At 37.3% G+C, this 9,204-nt stretch overlaps 1 long non-coding RNA gene across 1 annotated transcript; it reads right to left on the bottom strand.

Annotated features, from left to right (window-relative positions):
- Positions 1–4,376: 4,376 nt before the first annotated feature.
- Positions 4,377–8,975, bottom strand: LOC121144451. Its single transcript, XR_005881804.1, has 4 exons — positions 8,781–8,975; positions 8,049–8,153; positions 7,272–7,534; positions 4,377–4,615 (listed from the first exon to the last, which is right to left on the bottom strand). It is a non-coding gene; the product is annotated as an uncharacterized LOC121144451 (long non-coding RNA).
- Between the last annotated feature and the right edge of the window lie 229 nt (positions 8,976–9,204).

Below are 9,204 nucleotides of genomic sequence, written 5' to 3'. Positions count from 1 at the left end.
AGAAAGTGGATTTCACAGAAAGATGAATCAAAAGAAATGAAATACACCTAGGAACAACAAATACAGTACATATGTGGTCTCAAAATCAAGAACATTCCTTTAAATTACAATCTGGGCTTGTAAATAGTCCATTCTAATGTTCTCACTTTATTATAGACCAGTGAACATTTCACCAGTTTGCTCACTCATTCTCTCACTCACTCACTCATTATTCATTACCCAGGGCTTTTTTTCCTATTCATTTATACCATATACCATGTACAACACTTACCTAAATTAGTCCACCTAGTAAATGACAGTCATATCTCCTTATCTTTCTAGTCAACTCACTAAACTGAAATGATACCATCTTTAAAATGTAAAACAATACAGTGAGCTAGGGAAAGAATAAATGTTTTGCTTTTAAAAGAATAGTCTCACAAAACCACATGTAAACTATTCCCCATATCCCATACATTTATTTTAGTCTCCTCCTGGCCAACACCACAATCCTTCAGATTAGAAATTTTGGCTGCACTACAGAATACACAATGGACATTCAGCAACACCCAAGGCTCCATTGAAGTCATTATTCATGTGGATTTCTTTTCCTCCCATGGAGACAGGCATATCAATTTTTCTATATGTTTTGAAGAGCTTAGCCACATGATTTTAATCATTTCTCCCAGGTGGCTGTTAGAACTTGCATGGTGGCCTTATATGTTATCTGACCAGGGACAAGTTCCAGTGTGGTTTGATGAATGAGCAGGGGACCAAAATCAGAGAACTGAGCTTCTCCTCCCCAAGGAGCAATAGTTTCACCATCTATTGCACAGGGATCTTAGGGAATCTGAATATAGGAAAACAGTGTAACTAAGGATTTTGAGCTGAAATACAACTTGAGATAATCTAATATTTTAAAACTATTTTTTTTACAAATGTTCTGGTTCATGTAAAGCCTAAACACCATTTTTTAACCTAGTTTGCCATTCAATTTTAAGTCTTCTAATATCTTAGTGGAAATATAATTCTCTATGTTAATTTATTTATAGTTAATTCATCAGAGTCCATTTATAGAACAGTTCCCACCTGGCTTTACAATAATTATATGCACACATGCAGACATACACACACACGCGTGCACGCACGTACCAGGAAAATTGACATCTCACAAACCACAGGATCAGAGAATTCTAAACTTTTGTGATGCTTTTCTTCCACCCAAGAATGCTTCCCACATGTCGTTGGATGGTAAAACCACACAAACCGCAAGTTTAACCTACTTCACTTGTACTTTTTAATTGACTTCAACCCCAAAATTTTCATAATCTAGATAAAATTGAACTTTTCTAAAATGTTGTAATTAAATGGCAGTTTTCATTTGACTTCTGTCATGGGAGTCAATTTCAGTCATCTTTGCTTAGAATTGAGACATCTCTTCCTTCTTTTAAACAATAGAATTGTGAAATAATCTGTGCCATGGGGTGATTCATTCTTATTATTCCCACTCAGTTTGTTATATATGTAGTTGGATGTGTGTGTATGTGTGCATATCAGCTTACCCTGAAGAACTCTGATCACTCATCAAATTGATATTCAGCCCCTATTTCAAGTACTTTTCAGCAAAATGTGAGTTCAACAATTGCATACTAATTCTACCTTTTGTAGTTTTCTGTCAGGCTAGTTAATTTACCAAATTGTGTAAAGGTAACTGCACAAGTAGAGTGTGTCAGAATTGGCAATTCGTTGTCTTCATTATGTTTTATGTCTCTTGAAGGCCACGTAAGACATTGTCACTCAATCAGTACATCTTTGTAGATGCTCATATGCATGACCTCTGGTGATTATCTCAACTGTGTACTTCTGAAAGATGCTACCAAGCTACAGGAGTTGCCACTGCATACACAGCCTCCATTCTATTTTGTACTATATGCCATTATTCTGTGTGATGCTCTTCAGCTCCCTGTGGGTATCACTGGGAGTGATGATAGGAGATCGCTTACATTCTCTGACACTTTCACTTTGTGTCTCTGTGGTCCTTTTCCCTGATACCTATGCCTATGACAATGCTATCCCATGTCCATGTATAAAACTTCTTCCTTTAAAGTCAAGTAACTAAAATACGAAATGAAAGTTTTCACCTGTCATATTTCCCCAAATATATAGCCATAAATGAATATAATGTGTTGGAAAGTCTAAGGCATTAGGAGACAGGAAAAAAGGACTACCTGTTACTAGATCCTCAATGTAGTAGTTATCTATTTACTACCCACTAAGAAACAGCACTGTATCTTGCGCATCCTTCAAAGGCGTTATTTTACTTATGTGACAAATTATACTCATGTATCAACTTAGGATGTATTTGGGATCAGAACTAGGAGTGCAATCCTGAATATCAGGTATTTTGGGTGAGGGGTTATTGTTCTTCACATTTTTAGAGCCAGTAAATTAAATCAACTAGCTCGTTGTTTTCAGTGTACTCTCAGGCATGTTTTCTAGAAATTACCCAAAAGGATATTCTGTCCTTACAGCCTCATGTTTCTACATTTCCTTCTTCTTCTCCCTCTCTTTTGTTTTTGTTGTTGTTGTTGTTGTTGTTGTTTTTTTTGGTTTTTCAAGACAGGGTTTCTCTGTATTGCTTTGGAGGTATCCTGGAACTCGCTCTGTAGACCAGTTGGCCTGGAACTCACAGAGATCCACATGTCTCTGCCTCCTGAGAGCTGGAATTAAAGGCGTGTGCCACGAATGCCTGGCTCTTCTTCCCTTTCAATTCACTTTTCTCCCATATGGATTTGTTTCTCGTCTTTTTCCCTACCCGTGATAAAATATTGGGAAGACCAAGTTTTATCTTCACTTTTCCCTCATTTTCCCACCTCTAACTTCTAAAGCCTCTATCATGCTTATTGTTTGAGTACATCTTCTGAATGATTAGGCTGATGCAGAATTGATATACATGTGCCAGGCTGCCAACAGTCTGAAAGAAAAGCAAACAAAACCAAACATGGAAAATTCCAATAAATTAACTAGTAGGCAGAAGACTACATTTTGTTAAAGACAATATCACATCTAAATTACAATCTACAATGAATGAGACATGACATTTAAAAATATATGAAATATGATAGACAGTGGGGTGTGTATTTTCTTTAAGAGGAGACAAATAAAATAAATAAGGAAAATAGTTAAGTATAATCAAACTAACAAAATGTAGAATTTTCAAAAATATAAGAGCAAAACATAGATTTAAAAAATCACAATTTATGAGTTAGCCTGAAGAAGTTACCTTCCCCTCAGTCTGCTTCATTTCTGATTTGTACTTCTATCTTGGAACTGAGAATATAAATATTAACTTGCTGAGGTTCTCAAGATTGAAATCAGTGAGCATCCACAAAAAATGCAGAAATCTGAAAATCTGTAATTGGTTTTTCTTTTTTCACCTATAGTTTGCATTGTGTGAGCTCTGGCAAAAAGACCATTCCTTTATCATATGCATATGTGTGTATGTGTTGCTCATTTCTCATAAGACATTTTGTTTATGCATGGCTTGTTTTGTTTGTCTGTCTTATGAGATAAAGCTTCAGGAAGCCCAGGCTGACCTTGAACGTGCTATGCTGTTATGGATGATCTTGAACTCTTGATTCTACTATACTCACTTTTCAAGTGTGAGGACTACAGGAAATACCACTGGATGCCACTCAGTTCTCATCTTTATCTAAAATGCTGTGCCAGAAAAACAAAACCAAACCATAATCCAAACCAAACACAAAACCTAAGCAAATAAACAAAACCATAGCACAGATTCTTTTTCCTTTTGTCTGTTTCCACAACTGTGTTATTTGCTGGACTCCTCACAACTTTTCCAATCCCTTTCCTGGCTTCTCCTGGGCATTGCCTACTTGCATTACCTTTGAGCAGTTTATCTGAATGAAAAGTACATATTACTTCTCAGAGAAGCATTATCGATTCCAGAGGGTCCAAAGAATTGTATGCTCCGGGCAACAAGATTGAAGATGTGCTTAATTGTTATGATAAATTCAGGACCACACCAGCATTTAGAGCCCTGGGAAGCAGCTACTGAGATATATTCTTTAAACTCCAGCCTTATTTAGAAGAACTAAATATTCCTTGGTCTGGTTAATTCATCAACTGCTTTCTCAGGGAAGGAACACTTAGAAGAAGGAGAAAATTGTATAGAAAACTGTTCTTGGTTCATAAATGAAGACAAAAATCCCACCAGATATATTTGCCCAATTTAATCAAACACATGAATTAACTGCTTGATTGTAAGAAGATGCAGTGTCTAACCATATCACAATACAATCAGAAGCTTTTTAAAAGTAGATGGAATCATTTTATTGCTTACAAAAAATGTTAGGATTTCCATGAGTTCTCATCCTTGACAAGTCTTATACAGAAATTAGAATTCTGCCATTCTAGAGGATTCAAGATGCATTTGCATGTCAGAGGTCAACTTCATGAAGTGAATTCCTCCTTCCACCTTAATACAGGCTCTATGGAGATCAAACCCAGATCAGAAAGCTCGTGTGGCAAGCACTTTACCTCTGAGCCACCTTGGCAGCCCCAAACTGTTCTTGTTAAAAGTGGCCAGAAAATATCCCACTTTTAAACTCAGGATCTAATAGTAAAAGACAGAGAAAAAAGACAAAAGGTCAATAAACATGGCCAATCACTTAAATAAATGATTCCTAGGAATGAATGGAACATTCTAGAACACAGAAGTCCTTAATCTTAACTTTCAAATTGATACAATAATTCCTTTGACAGCATGATTCAGATGACTATGCAACAGCTCCAGAAATGTTTCATAGCAGTGTTCAAGTTGAATGTTAGAACTATATTTGAATGATAATTCTAAAAAAACACTTAAGCCATGTTTCTTTTTCTGCAAATTTATTGATATAATTCAGTTTTCTAACATAAGTAAAAATACAGCTGAACATTTGTAACATCAGTGTTACAATGATGATGACACCATCTAGGTGCTGCTGCCAGCACTGTATGTCACTTGGGAAATATAGAACAACTGCATCTCATTTAAAAATTGGAAGATGACCTCATATTTCTTGAAATTGTGCTTGAAGTCAATCAGCAAATGAAGAGTTCACTTGGGACAGTCAACAGCTCTAAGACTACCTAGCCTGGCAAACCCTGTTCCAAGATCATGAGATATATAAATAAACAAAGAAATCCTCTAATTTGAAAGCGACTTGGTACATTTTATATTTGGTAGGAGGAAACGGAGAGTCCTAATTAGGAATGGCATCTGTTTATTTAATATTGCACATGAAGGAGAACTGTAAAAATGCATCTGGAGCAACTAGTGAATGGATGATACTCACTGTGCCCTGACTGAAGACAAGCAGGAGTAGACACACAGTCCAGACTTGAAAGAGAAATATGATCCAACAACTATCAATGAAAAGCCTTAGGTTTGTTACCCTTCCAAAAGTGATGTGAACAGCATTAGACAGTAAGGGTTACTCAACTAATTTCTTTCTGCTCACGCTTCTGCATTAGCCCCCTTACAGTTAAAACCGTAATGTGACTAGTCTTGACCAGTGAAGTGAGAATGTATCATTTCCAGTTTCAGGAGGTGAAAATTCCACCAGTAATACTAGTAATAATTCTTCCCCTTCCCAGTCACTGAGCATATTCCATGTTTCAATTGTTACTGATGCAAAATGGTTCAGCCTCTGTTCTCCCAGGATGAATGGAACGATGCAGGCTAGAGTCTACAATAGCAGAGTACACGATATGCCACTAAGACTTGGGAATGGCTGCTACAATAGCAAAATCTGATTTTAGATAACTTTCAGCAAACACAAATCCAGCATTAAATTTTATTAAATAAGAAGCCAATTATTTTATAATATGTGGTGTGATAAAATGGTTTTATCTTTACTTTGTGAAAACAGGTATAATTATAAAAGAGATGGAAAGGGAAGGATTATAATTTTGTTTTTCTTTTTTTCCCCCCCTTTGGTTTTTTGAGACAGGGTTTCTCTGTGTAGCCTTGGCTGTCGTGGAACTTGCTTTGTAGACCAGGCTGGTCTTGGACTCACAGAGCCTGCCTCTGCCTCCCAAGTGCTGGGATTAAAGGCATGAGCCACCACTGCCCAGCTCTTAGAGTTCTAATTTTTTTTTTTTGGTTTTACGAGACAGAGTTTCTCTGTATTGTTTTGGAGGCTGTCGGACCAGCCTGGCCTCGAACTCAAAGAGATCTGCGCGTGCGCCACCACCGCCTGGCTAGAGTTCTAATTTTTAAAGGACTATTTTCATCACCATTCTAGTCTGCATTTAATTTACTATATCTGACAAGTTAGATATAATTATTATAATTTTAAAATGATTGACTCATTGATGTGAGAAGACAAAATAAAAAGCTTAAGGAGCAAGGCACAGAGGAAGAAAGGTTTGACATAATTATGAGTATTCGTGGTGAGTAGTGAAACTAGGAGATGAGCTTTTTTCTTTGCTGCATTGTGATCTGATCTGCCTTAATGTTTCCTGTTTCTTCCACCTCTGGGGCCTCTTCCCAAAAGTCTCTGATTGTAGCCTTTTTCTCTCCTCTCCCTCTGTACTCTTCCTCTCTCTGTTTTTACCACCCAAATTCATATGACGATACCTAATCACCACAATAATGGTACTAGGAAGAGGAGTCTTTTAAAGGCGACTAGTTCTAATAAAATGAATTACCATCCTTATTAAAGAGGTCCAAGAACTGTCTTATCACTTCAAGCACATGGAGACACATTTAGAATGTGCTATCTATAATCTGGAGGTCAGCTCAATATTAGAGTTCCTATATTTCCCCAATATCAGCCACAAAATTTCTATAGTAGTTGTTGTAGCAATCCTAACAAACTGACTCTTAGGTACTGCGGGATTGCATACAGTAACTGCAGGCTAAAGAGACAACAAATGTTTGTCAGTTCATGCAAATATCCTCTCATTAAAATCTTAGCCACAATAAAGAAAATCTCAAATAAAGTTATGACACAAAATAGAAACCATTATAATTGTGAAGACAAATAATCCAGCTCATAGTTCTAGTGGGTAGAAATTAGTAAGTATTGAGCACAGCTATTAACAATAAAAATAATTACAAGGGCCGGAGAGAATGATCAGCAGTTAAGAGCACTGGTTGCTCTTACAAAAGACCCAGGTTTGATTCTCAGCCCTCACACAGCAGCTCACAGGCCTGTGCAGCGATCTGCCTCCCCCTTCTGACTTCCATGGGCATTAGTGTGGAGAGCTGCAACATGCCTTACCTTAAAAATGGCGCCAGCTCCTGCCTACCACCCTCCCAACGGTGAGCACTCTCGGAGTAAACAACTCCATATTTGGTCAAGGCTCAGGTCCACAGCTTGCTTCAGTGTATGTGGACCTATCTGCTGTCGCCAAGTGGCGTGCTGGGGTTGGCTATGCCTAGGCCATATAAGCTGTGGGCTGGTTTTCCCAGGGGAGAAGAAGACTGTTTCAAGGTTCCTGAATAAACCGCTTGGAGAAGAGTTCCCGAGTCGAGTCTTCTTTGCTGGTCAAGGCAGTCGCGACACATTAGGAATAAACATGGTGCACACATAAAAATAAAATAAATAAAATTTTACATGTTAATTAAAGAGGCTAGAGAGATGGCTCAATAAATTGTTATGAAATTAGAGAAACTGAAGTCAAGTCTCAAGTATCTATGTAGAAAACTGACTGTGGTGAATTGTGACTTAATTCTAACTCTGGAATACATGGTGCTTGGTTGTCAACTATCTTGCTAGATTGACTAGTTCTAGGTTCAGTGAGAGACTGTGCTTCAAAAAAAAAAAAAGTTCAGAGAAGCAGAGGACCTCTGCCAACCACATGCAAGGGCACACATTCGAGCATGTACATACATATGCATATACACACATGAATATTCAGAATAAAATTTTAACTAAGCAAGATTTCACAATATGCAGTAATAAGCAAGACTGATAGCCTCTATTCTCAAGAGGCTAATAAGACTATAAGCACACATAAAATAGACATGAAGAGAGGAAAGGATGTTAAGCAATTACCTTTCACCTTCAATGCAGAGTATGTTTTCATATTAATAAAAATACATCTTCTCACTCTTGTGTCTTTCAATAGCTCTTCATTGGAACAAAAGAAAAGCTCTTATCCTAGCATATAAATGATTTCATTGTTAGAACACTGCCCACTTGAAGTTCTCTAAGAATGTAATTTCAAAATATTGGCACTACTATTTCACTGTACAAGAGCCCATATTAGCCAGTAACACCACTGTTGCTATTCTGAAAATATTTCTAGATATTCCCAATCCCCTTGCTGGGCATCACCCATATTAGCTTCTGAGAACTATTAGAATCTACTATGCTCTAGTCAGCCTGTTAGTTTGGGACCTCCCGATCTCTGCCCTGCTAATGCCACACCTTATATATCCAATTCCAGATACTCTCTAACCAACTGTCCCCCTTCCCCTGCTTATCTCTGTCATAGTAACTTGTTGGTTCCTTTTTACTGGAAGTTTATCCTTCTAACATATTTCTTCATTTAATTACGGGTTTACATATTTTATTTCTAATCTTGTCCAGCAGAAGAAGTCTTTTGGGACAAGGAGTTAGTGTTTGTCTTGTCAATTGTTGTAAGAAATGTGCTTTCAGGAAGCCTACTGAATGGATCAATAAGTTCACAGATGAGTCACACATTCCAACTAGAGTCAACCCTGATAAAGCATTCTTGAAATGACTGAATGTCCCTCTTCTCTAAAATACACACAGGCTTGTCACCTCAGTGTCTTGACAGGTTTTTTGTGAAGGACTGGTCAAGAAATGCTCTAAGGGCATCACATGAGGTTATCAGGATTTCACTTCTCCCTTAGGCAAAAAGGTCATGTTATCCAGGTTCTGCTTGGAGAGGTTTCATGTCATCAACATTAGCAGATGTTTCAATAGTTACTCCTTACAGGGCAGCTTCATAGGTGATGAGACTGTAAAGATAAATGGGGAAGTACAGTGGAATTCTGATATAATGGAAAAGGGGGGGAAATCTTCCAAAATAAACAGTATTTGTTCTGTTAAGCTTTAGCGATCACTTTACACAACGTAAGGCATGTTTCTGAATAAAATAATCACTTTTAGATAAAATAAAAACTTCCTTTGGATAAAAATAGTTTTGAAGGCCATCAGTTAGTAAAACCGTGGACTCTGAAGG

This window comes from Mesocricetus auratus, unplaced genomic scaffold (genome assembly GCF_017639785.1).
Source record: "Mesocricetus auratus isolate SY011 unplaced genomic scaffold, BCM_Maur_2.0 Super-Scaffold_100018, whole genome shotgun sequence".
Classification (NCBI taxonomy): Eukaryota; Metazoa; Chordata; class Mammalia; order Rodentia; family Cricetidae; genus Mesocricetus; species Mesocricetus auratus.
This window is presented reverse-complemented; position numbering and strand designations above follow the sequence as displayed.